The sequence below is a fragment of the Oreochromis aureus genome, unplaced genomic scaffold (genome assembly GCF_013358895.1).
Source record: "Oreochromis aureus strain Israel breed Guangdong unplaced genomic scaffold, ZZ_aureus HiC_scaffold_45, whole genome shotgun sequence".
Lineage (NCBI taxonomy): Eukaryota > Metazoa > Chordata > Actinopteri > Cichliformes > Cichlidae > Oreochromis > Oreochromis aureus.
The window spans coordinates 83896-95441 of NW_024108943.1; the positions used below are offsets into that span (position 1 = coordinate 83896).

The 11546-nt window shown below is 38.3% G+C and overlaps 1 long non-coding RNA gene across 1 annotated transcript; it reads right to left on the bottom strand.

Annotated features, from left to right (window-relative positions):
- Positions 1 to 7347: 7347 nt before the first annotated feature.
- On the bottom strand, positions 7348 to 11334 carry LOC120437080. Its single transcript, XR_005610810.1, has 3 exons — positions 11320 to 11334; positions 9968 to 9999; positions 7348 to 8754 (listed from the first exon to the last, which is right to left on the bottom strand). It is a non-coding gene; the product is annotated as an uncharacterized LOC120437080 (long non-coding RNA).
- Positions 11335 to 11546: the final 212 nt, after the last annotated feature.

The window sequence follows — 11546 nt, forward strand, 5'->3', positions numbered from 1 at the left end:
TCATTTTCAGATCTCACCACCTTTATCAGTATACCAAAAGCACCATTGACCAAACCGTTTAGTGTGTCCAAGTTTCTGGTCAGCATCACTCGAGCTCCTTCAGCAACATTCAGGGTGTCGGGTAAATCATTTCGCCCACCTGTAAATGGTCTGTCTCTTCGTGCCATTCTGCCTGTACATTTATCCTTCTGGAAATCGTCTGCATTGATGATTATAATGTTTGAATGAAGCTTCTTGAGCGTATCTGTGTTGTGGGATTCAACACTCTTGTTGGTGGCATAAATGTGTAAGACCTCGATTGGACATTCTTCTGGTGCAGTCACAGCCTGTGACAACAAATCTCTGTCGCACTGAGAAAGCTCATCTGTCTTTTCTTTCACTCTAATCCTGTTCAACATCTCTGCAAAGGCCACATCATCTTTCTGACGCATGATCTCGGTTAGAGTGATCATCTGAAAATGTTCCTGCCATAGGTCAATCTGTTCTGGATCATAAACGCAGAGAGGTTTAGACTGTCGCACTGGTGGCAGCTGGTAAAAATCTCCAACAGCTAAAACTGACATTCCACCAAAAGGTCTCCGAGTGCCTTTGATTTGTTTCAGTCTTGCATCCACATAAGCAAAAAGGGGTTTTGAAACCATTGAAATCTCATCAATAACAATAATTTCAGCATTTATAAGCTCAGATCTGACTTCATCCAGTTGGTTACCAAGTCCTTGAATGGGTGGTTTCAGACTTCTGGGTAGTTTGAGTAGGGAATGTAACGTAGAGCCATTGATAGAAAAAGCTGCTGTCCCAGTAAATGAAGTCAGTAAAACAGTTGGATTTGATATGTCAGCTTCTTCTGCATTAGCAGGCAGTCTGCTCAGGATCTTTGATGCTTCAGAGTGAATACATTTAATCAGATGTGACTTTCCAGTTCCTGCACCACCGTTGATATAGAAGAAAAATGGATCTGGGTTCAAACCACAAACTCGCTGAATACACCAGTCTCTTATAGCATAGAACACGAGGCCTGCTTCTGGTTCAGATTCTGATACATTACACGTACCACGGCTGGATCGACTGCAGGTTGTTCTCTGATGGCTCTGATCTCTGTTACAGCATCAGACTGACGACTGTAGTCGGGAACATTCTCCTGTTCGTTCTCATCATCAGAATGTCTCTCAGGAAGATTCTCATCACATTGTAGCCTCACAACTTCAGATTCAGGAGCCAGATTACACCATTCATCAATAACAACATCCCTATTTTGTTCAAACTCTTCCAGTGCACTCTCAATATCCTCAGAGTTCTTCTCATACTTGTCTTTATTTCTCTTCACAACCCTTTTCACAGACTCACTGTGGTCTGAACATGGAAGTCGTACAAAACCTGAGTTGTAGAAGGACTGATAGGTTTGGAACCCTTGTGGTTTCAGTTCCTGCTCTGATCTGTGTGGAAGGTAAAGTCTCAACAGTCGACCATAATATTGCTCAGGATCTTTTTCCTGTGAACAGTGGTAATACCTGATTATAGCTGGTTTATCATTCTTTCGCCTTTGTACAAATCCAAGCTGGTTCAGAAGAGGAAGCACATCTTTTCCTTCATTTGGACCACTCACCAACCGGCACAAGGCAGCAAAATCAGCCAGTGACATTTCCTCATATTCTGGTGTCTCAGGTCTGCATTTGTATTTATCACTCAAACTTGTCATCCAAATATTACAACTGTCATGTGTTGTGGTTTCCAGGTAGCTCATCGGGTGACTCATTTTTTTACTGGGTTATCATCTGTTGGTACAAATACAACACTGCGGGAACATTTTTCATTTTTAGGCCACAGACTCGAGTCACACACTCCTGTGCGCTGATTTCTCTCTTTTTTGAATAAGCCTGCATCACAGCTCTCATTTCATCACATTCATTGACCGTGTTGTTTGCAGAGTTGTCAATAACTGTCTTCAGGTATTCAGAAAGGCCAGATTCTTTCTTCGTTATATATTTACAGAGGTATTCTATACATGAATAGGCATTCAATATTAACGAGACATCTAAATTAGAGTTCCAGGCTTCAAGCAGGTGTGGGTTGTAATTGTTGATCCAACAGTCCTTTGGGTCACGTTTCAGAATGAGAGCTGTTTTCTTGTTTATGTCTTGGAGACATTGTTCATACTCATTCATTGTCAAGTTGCATCGTGACAGAATCTGCTCTATGGTGAGGGAAGCAGCTTCAGGTTCCTTCAGCAGGTTCAACAAAGGTCTGAGTTTGGCTTTTGCAGCTTCAGTGTCTGAATCCTCATCCTGTCTCACAATCATTGTTCTTGTGGCTGGCGGTTTTGGAAACCCAAATCTACAACCAGAGTTCACACTCTTAAAGCATGTTTTTGTGTGGTTTTGCTGTGCTTTTGTAGTTCAGCGACTTTTTGTGCAGTTCAGGCTGTTTTTCTGGATCAGGGAGTTGAGCTGAGATGTATCTGTCCACAAAGTCACAGACAGTTTGGTCATCATCCACATCTACTTCTACCTTTTCTTGAATCCACAGCAACATGTGTATATGCGGACTGCCTCTGTGTTGGAACTCAACTCTGTAAAAGTAATCAATGATTTCACCAAGGGGCTGTGCAGGAGAAAACAGCAAATCTCTGAACAAAGCCTCAACACGCTTATCAAACATTCGCATGGTGGTTACTGGATTTGATCTTAGAATTTCACACTTTTCTGACCAGTCCAGGGCTTCAAAATCAACCCCTTCACCTTGTTGTCTCTTTATTGCTTGAATCACTTCCGGCCATCTCATCTCAGCAGCAGAGAAAGTGACAAAGAACTGAGGCGTTCCTATTTGACGGACCATACTGAATAAATCTCTGGTAGTTTTCTGCCAGTAAGCTGGAGTTCCTCTGAGTGGCTGCATAAATCTGATTGCATCTTTATTTCTTACCAGCTTCTCTACTTCTGTCTTACTTTGTAACATTCCTGATGTGATTTTGCGTCCATCTTTGGTCATAGTTTTACCTTTCCTTAGCTGTATTGTCATGCTGGAATTAGCCAAGTGTATTTCAGTGACAAACTGTGAGAAAAACAGGTAATTTGTATCTTTAGCAAATCTTGCATCAATGTTGAAAAGCCTTGACTTGAAGTAAGCACTTGGTGTGAGTTTAAGACGTCTCTTTTCATCCAGTGTATTCTGACCAGTAGGAAACTGCACAGGAAATGCCATGGCTTCCAAATGAGGAGTTCTGAAGAAGCTAACAGGATTGTTTCTTTCTGCAGGAGCCACACAATATGTGTTATCAGTGAAACAGAGAATCTCTTCTGAAATGTCTACAGGCTGCAGACAACTTTCTAGAGCAAAACCTCCATTGTTCAAATCACTTTCTGGTTCCTCTGGATTTTGTTCCTCTGGTTGTTCATCACAGGATTGCATATTAATATCTTGTTCACTTTCAGACTCACTTTCACACAAAAGGGCATCTTTTTCATAGTTGTCAATTTCCATTAAATCTGCTTCATTATAATCATCACTTGCCATGCTAGCTTCATCACTGCTGTCATCATCAGGTAACGTTGGATCACAAAGCAATGCATCATCTCTGATAACAATATCTGTGTACTGTGGATGAATCTGTTTCAGTTTGCGCAGGGCTTGGATCAGTTTAGACCAGGTGACAGTCTGGAACAGCTGATGGCCTTTGTAGCACAGTCGTCTTTTCAGCTTGATCCTCATTATCTGTGATTGGTTTCTGAGCCGAGGTAAAGAGTCAACTGTTTGTTGGACTTCAGATGGTACACACACCACATTACCACGTATGAGTCTTTGTCTGCCCTTTGGAAGTGGAATAATCTTTGCAAATGGTATGCATTTGGCAATCAGATGTCTCTCCAGAATGTTGAGATCACACAGTTCAGCTGGGATATCCTGCAGTTCTAAACCATTGACAGCAGCAAGCCTTGGCATGCGTCCACTTTTGAGGAACTGTGACACGTGTGACAGATATACTCCTTTTTCTCTCAACAGGAAAGTTGCAGTGATCATTACATGCTTCATCACACATGAACAAATTTACCAGTTAGACACTGCTGAGCTACAGTTTGGTGTTTTGAGTAATTTTCTCTTTTGCAGATTTTCACCTGATTAGGAAAAGAAGCTTTTAGACAAACAGTGCAAACATAAGATGGTGCTGACTTAATGTTTGATCTGAAACGAGATATGGCCTCATTCATTAAAGTGTTATCTGGATGACACTGTAAACTTTCAGCTGGTCGATGCATCTGACGATATTTTCTTTTTATTTTCATTGCACATCTGAAATTATGCATCTGTCTAAAAGAAAAACTGTTCCAATATTTTACTCTCATTCGTTCTCTCATATTGTCCTTGTGTTGCTGCTGAAATTGTCTTTCTTCTCCATAACGTTTAGTGATATAACATTGTTTTTTCTGTCTAAATTCTACACTTTCTTTATATAGGTTAGAAACATATGACCTCATGTAAGCTTTATGTTTCTCTCTGAATTCAGCACAAGTTCTGTATGTTCTTATTATTCGTTCCTTCTGCTTTTCTTTGAATATAGGATTGTTTTTATACATCCTTATGACACGTTCTCTTTTTCTCTCTCTAATTTGAGCACTTTCTCTATAGATCCTTCTCATTTGCTCCTTCTGTTTTTCCTTAAAATCATCTCTTTCCTTATAGATCTTTCTCAAATGTTCCCTCTGTTTCTCTCTGTATGTAGGATTTAGCTTATATAGATTACTTTTGTAGACACTCTTCTTTTGTCTGTGATCAGGATCATTAGACTTTCCACTGGAATTTCTTTTCTTTGCCTTAAAGCTTTCATTGGAAGTGTACATCTGCCTTTCTTTCTTTTTCTGATTTTCCTTTCTTTTTGGTAGTTTTTGTTGGGCCAGTGATCTTCTCATTTTTTTCCTTTCCTGTTTACTATATTTCAGCAGTTTATGTGAAAGTTCCTGTGTTGTCTTGGTTGAACAGGAGGCAGAGGTTGGATCTTTCTGAGGAACAGAATCTGATGTTACCGGAGTTTCTCTCACAGAAGATGCAGATGTTTCTTTTTGTAAAAAATCAGAAGGATGATGGTTGCTTTCAGGAGCAGCTGTCTCATTTGAATAATCCACTCTGGATGATGTCACTTCTGTGGTTAAAGTGTCAGTCACAGTTTTCTGAGTCTGCTCAGTGGATGTCTGGGAGTTTAATTCAGGAACAGGTTCATTTAAATCTGGTGCTGGAGCACTTGTAGCGCATTGTCTGTATTCGGTGTTTTGATTAGCATCTCTTTGGTAAGCAGCGTTTTCACTGTGAAACTCGATGGGCTGTAGCTCATAAGTGCAGGTTGGTGCGATGCTAAACATTCGGTACAAACACTTGAGCCTGTCAATCATGTCGTTAAGACGTGTGAATTTTAACATTACTGCAGTTCCACCACTTACACCTAGCGACAACGGCATTCCTGTAGACTTACGTGGGTGAGGGTCAAAATATGCATATTCACCAGAAGTCAGCCTGCAAACTGCGATGACCGTTCCTCCCATGACTAGCAAAGCGTAGCGAACGTCTGAAACCAAACACTGTAGTCCCTGTTCAAGGCTCGGAAAATGATCTGTACCATCAAATGTGCCGTAATGAGCAAACTGAGACATGTCCACTTGATACTCTTCTCTTCGGCTGGTGACCACTGTGGGAAGCTCATCGCAGGCTAGAAACACGCTGTTCACAAACCTCTTTCTGGCATCTGAATACACGGCATGGCCTTTGTCCAACACACGGTTTAGATCTGCTCTGGTAATGAATTCATCCTCATGTAAGAATGACAGGAAAACCAAACTGTTCGCCATGCATTGCTGATTCCTGTACTTTCCATACCTAGCAGCGGCCTGGCTTCGGGATGCACAGATGCTACTCACTCGTGGACGACTTTCACTGTTTGTAACCTGTACATGAGATGGTCCTGGAGCTTCTCCATCATGCTGCGTTGGCACAGTTACCTGGGATTCAGTCTGGATTACCTGCTGTACTTTAGCATTTGGCACAGATGATGAGCAAACACCTCTCTTTACCACATCTGCATAAGACACTGCGGCTGTCTGAGCACTGCTCTGCACTTCTGGACTGGGAACAGTTGTAACAGACACCTTTACCTGCTCACCGGTCTGAGAAACATTTACCTGTTCCTTCTGCTTTTGCCATCTAAGCTTCTGGGACTGTGACCTTTGACCTTTCCTTGGCATTTTGTGCAAGTACAAACTGGACCTTAAATGTATTTATACACAAATGTGAACAAAACTCAACCTGTAAACACTGAAAAACAAATGACTCCTCAAGTTTCTATCAAATGGAGAAATGTAATACTATACAAATAGTAGAGTGTTCTTATAACTATGTAATTGATGTAAAAGGCTGACTTAAATACAAACTCAATATAAAGGTTATTGAAAGTTCTTTAAAAACAGTTTTATTGTAGCTTTTTCAAAAACTGTATATTATTACTTCTATTTTTTTAACCAGACTGGTTAATGAATAGGTCTATACTTCTGTAAAGTAATATGCAGAATAAATCTCAACAATCAACAGGCTATAATAAAACTCTTAGCTTTTAAGTAGACTTTGTGTAAATCTTTCAGATATTTAAAATTTAAAGCAAATATGAGGAGCTGTGATGTTGTGGTGATCAGATGACAGGTGATGGGGATTCTTCAGCTGGATGTTCTGCAGCAGTCAGGAAACAGGAAGTCTGGGTTCTCAGGGCAGCCTCTAGATGACAACTGTAACTGAACACTTACACTGAGTGACAAAAAAGGGTTTGTCCTTAAATAATAATAGTATAAACTTGTAGTCAAATGTTATAACCAATGAAACAGACTTGAAAAATGTATTTGAATCAAATTTAATATTTATGTGAATATAAGAGTCTGAATTACAAAATAACCAGATTATCTTAGTACAAATATCTCAAAAAAGGTGTATATAAGTTTATATAATTTATCAAATTGCACTTGTAAGCCAAACTATCAGTGTTTATTTCAAAGTGTAATGCAAAATTAAAATGACAAATGTAGGGCTCTGTGAGTAGTGAGTTCTACTGTAGTGTAATTCTATTACTGTATATTCAACGTTTTACTTGTAATTTCCAGCAAAATGACTGGATGTGAGAGAGTTTAACGACAGGAAAGATGGAGCAGTGAGAGCGGAGATCTCTCAGAATTCTGAAAACAGATCGACGAAGTTCTGGTAACTTCAATTCCAAAAACTTAGATTCTGGTAAAACTTGATTTCAAGTCACAGGATTGCGTTTCAACTCAGGTTCAAGCTTGTCAACTTAGATAGAGCTCATGGCGGAGAAATGATAGAAGATAGAATGGCTTGTCAACAAAGATGGAGCAGGGAGAGGGAGAGTGATAGGACAGACTGAATTGCTTGTTAATGATAGAGGGAGAGGGTATTCTGCAGCAGGTCACTTGTAAGACAGAAAGAAAGTGGAATTAGACACACTTCCAATAAACCTGGCTTTACCGTATTTTTCAGACTATAAGGCACATTTAAAAGCCTTTAATTTTCTCAAAAATAGACAGTGCACCTTATGTATGGTTGTGCTTATTGATTTCAAACCAATTCTATGTGGTACACGGCATTCAAAAATCTGTCAAATGTTTTAGTATGACTTTGGTAAGCTACAAAGCAGCACCACTTGATGTATTGTCGGAGCATGGCTACCATAGTCAGCACCCTCGTAGAGTAATTCGTACTGTGCTTCAACATAATATGGTGTGTGTGTGTGTGTGTGTGTGTGTATAAGAGCCTGGCACCTGTTGAGAGCCATGCTTATGAAGCAGATTTCAAACTGATCAATCCACATTCATCAATCCACAAATCCTGAAAAGTGAGTGTATTGTTCTGTATTTTATGTCTTACAACTGAACAATTTTGAGAGTTATTGTAAATGAGTTGAATAAAGTTTGACTTATCTGTTTTGTTTGACTTAATGTGCCTTAGAATTTAGTGCGCCTTACAGTCCGAAAAATACAGAACATATATATCATTACACACTGAAGAGTTGTACAGTACATTATTAGATTCAACTGAATGAAAATGTTTAACATATGGTGGTGGAACATTTCTAAGGACATTTTTACATTCTATTAACACAATAAAAACAAACAGAGTCTGTAAACCAAGATGTGGTGCTACAGTGACTTACTGTAAACATTATATGGTCAAGCTAAACCCACACAATGAAGTTAGAGCAGACAGTTTCAGACCACCTGCTTTAAACACTTCACATGCACTCAACTCAAACTTATGACACATCCTAAATGCCCAAAGGTCTCAAATTCCCGTTTCTGTGTGTACTTACCTGGTACAACAGTATATCATAATGTCTGGGTAGCCGTTAACATAAAAGTAAAAAATAATTTACTCAGTATGACTTTTGGCAAAATGAAAAATTTGGAGACAGATTACTCCTATACAGCAGTTTCTACATATTTCAGTCAAATATAGGGCATGTTTAATACACACCCCGCTAAATCTACAATAAACTTAGCATGGCCGATATAGGGCCTAATTAAAAATGGAGTATGATGATAAGAGAGATCTGTAAGTCTGGAAATGTTCACATAGACTTTTCTAGGATTTGATGATTGCCAAGAGCTGTGCAGACTCACAGCACTAAACTGAATCTCCTATAATGAGAAACATTTCCCAGCACTGCACCTCAGACAAACCTTTACTTACCAGACTTGAGACGATCAGATCAGCAGTCTAGAGAAAGGAAACAATTCATCAGATCACTGTTAGATGATTCAGACTGTTGAGCCTCTTCACACGCAATCCACACAAATTAACTAGTAAAATCCTCAATTACTTTAAGCTTTTTTAAGTTTACTGTAGTCTAAAGAGGAGATAATTGAACTGCAGGGTCTCACATGGCTATAGCAACTGTAATAAAAACATTATTACTACAGAAATGCAAAGAATAGGCATCAATATTTGTTGGCACAAGTGCAGGACACACCAAATATTTCCTACACAGAAGCCTTGTGGCTCCAACATTTTCTACAACAGGTCAGTGTTAAAAAAGTGTGAAAAACCAAAACTTTTAATGTCCTTTTAGGTTAAAAACATTAAATACAAAGTAATTCTTGAAATCAGAAGCAACAGAAAACCTCATCATGTTTTGTTAGTCTTATATGAATATGCAAATCCTAAAATACATGTAAATATTGACATGTTACAATAACAGAGGTGCAGAATGTTTTGTAATTAAAATTAAATGTCTTAAAATATTTCACTAAAAAGTCATTTCATTGTACCCGTTGCTAGGAATATTTATATATGTTGCAATGTCCCTTTTTGGCAACATTTCTATTTAATTTTAAAACACTAAATAATATTCACTAAATAAGTAACAAACTAATTAGACACACTGGCTGTAAATTACCTAAGAATGTCCACTCACACCTCTGGTTCTCTTCGTTTTTTATTATTGTTAAAGCTATTACTTATACCAAGTCAGGCAAAATACTTCTAAAATGTTCTGACTTTAATGTAATACATCAGCAGAATTTGAGAAATAATATAAATCAATACCTGTGCAGCTCTTAAGTGTTTGAGCAACCACTTATACTGACTCCCCTAAAACACTTTCATTGTTTTGTCTGCTACTTAAATCCACAAACATAAGTAGAAAATGAACACCTGGATAAAGACATCTGACATTTAGCTATGTTTGGATTTGATGAGCCATAAGAAATTTAAATCATACATAAATGGGCTATTAAACTTCAGGGACATTTTCAGGGACAGTCAGAGGCCCTGTGTGGGGGCTTTGCTGCTACAGGTCACAAATCCTGTGTTTTTGCCAATCAGTAAATGGAAACATATTACAAAAAGTCAAACTACTGTATGTAAGTCGTCAAATGTGCTACACAATGCCAGGTTCATACTGCTTCAGTTACAATCACTGTTTACTTACCAGCAAAGGCAAAACCAAAGATCTCTTTCACTCTGTGTAACAAAAGACAAAGCACAAAAATACAGAATGAGACAACTCAGATCAGCATCAGAGTCAATACTGCATCACTCTGTGTAGTCCAAAAGATTCAGTACACTTCTTTGTTTACCACAGCAACAAACAACTCACCTGTTTTTTCTACACCTTATTAAAGATTAATGTCTTCATTAAGGTAAAATGTGGTTTCATCCATTTGTAATAAGCCACACAAGTTTCTCAGTTATGTGATAGCTCTATTAGTTTGGTGCTATTAGATAACACAGTAGATTTAATAAGCAATGATTTGCAACACCTAGCACTGCACACGTTATCAAATTCTGACATCACAATTTCAAAGCATGAACAATCATAAATGAAAGCTTGGATGATATTTTTGTAGGCTTCAACATTTGAGTTGGTCTGCATTCAAATTCTGCTTCCTAAAAATATTATCACCTGCACAGTGTCATTTAGTATCATTTAATATGCTGTTGTTTTAAATATCTACATATCATATTTATAATATTAATGGTGCACTGCTGCATTTTATTTATTTGAAGGTGGCCTTTTTTATATTTTATCAATTCTTCACAAAGTGAGAAGTTAAACAGAGCTGCAGGTGTAGGATATAGTTAAATTAAAACAACAACCTGCACAAGTGTTTGTTAAACAGTTCTTAAAATTTAACTAAAAAACTAAAATTAATTAATTTAAAAAAAACTTCTTCTTGTTAAGAGATGTTATTATTCTTATATTATGTGTTTGATCCTCACTCTCTCTCTCCCTTCTGTTAATTAACCCACAACACAGACACACCGGCACAGGCACGTGACTCTTTTTCTCCCAGCTTTCAGTCAGAGGCGGTAAAATGGCTCCTTTCAAGTTGCCGACCCTGCAGCTTCAGCAGCTAATCAGTGGTTCTAAAATGGCGGCTCATTACCTTATAACCTAAAGAATGAGGCCGTTTTAACTGACTGATTTGTGAAGAGGAGAAGTAACTTCAGCTTCCCTAAGAGACTCAGAAACACTAACACACCGAATGAACCAAATACAACACAATAACTGTATTAAACAATCAAATGAACCATATTAATTTCACACTGGGCCTATAGCAGCTAGGCTAGGCGTTAGCGCTTAGGTTGTTAGGGCTAGCATACCAAACACTCCTTTTAAATACTAAAATTACAACGTTTCACTAACAAAGCAGCCATTGTGTTACTTTAACATGACTTATACTTCGGCTGGCTTTATAAGTCACTAACAACAACTTGGTAAATCACTCAAACAGCTTACAGACATTTCATTTCAAAGAGAGACAGAGAAGCAGCGCTTACCGGCAGGGATAGAGCAGAGAGTGGGCGGAGATTCAGGAGTCAGCCGGAGACGTAAAAAAAGAGGCATTCACGGGTAGTGGGAAACTCCGCAATTACACAAAATTGGCATTGAAAACGTGAAAAATATATGTAAATTTAAATATTATTATATTAGATTTTTTTGCAACAAAAAACAACTAGCAGAAATTTAATAATGGTTAAAAGACATAAATAAACATAAGGTCATT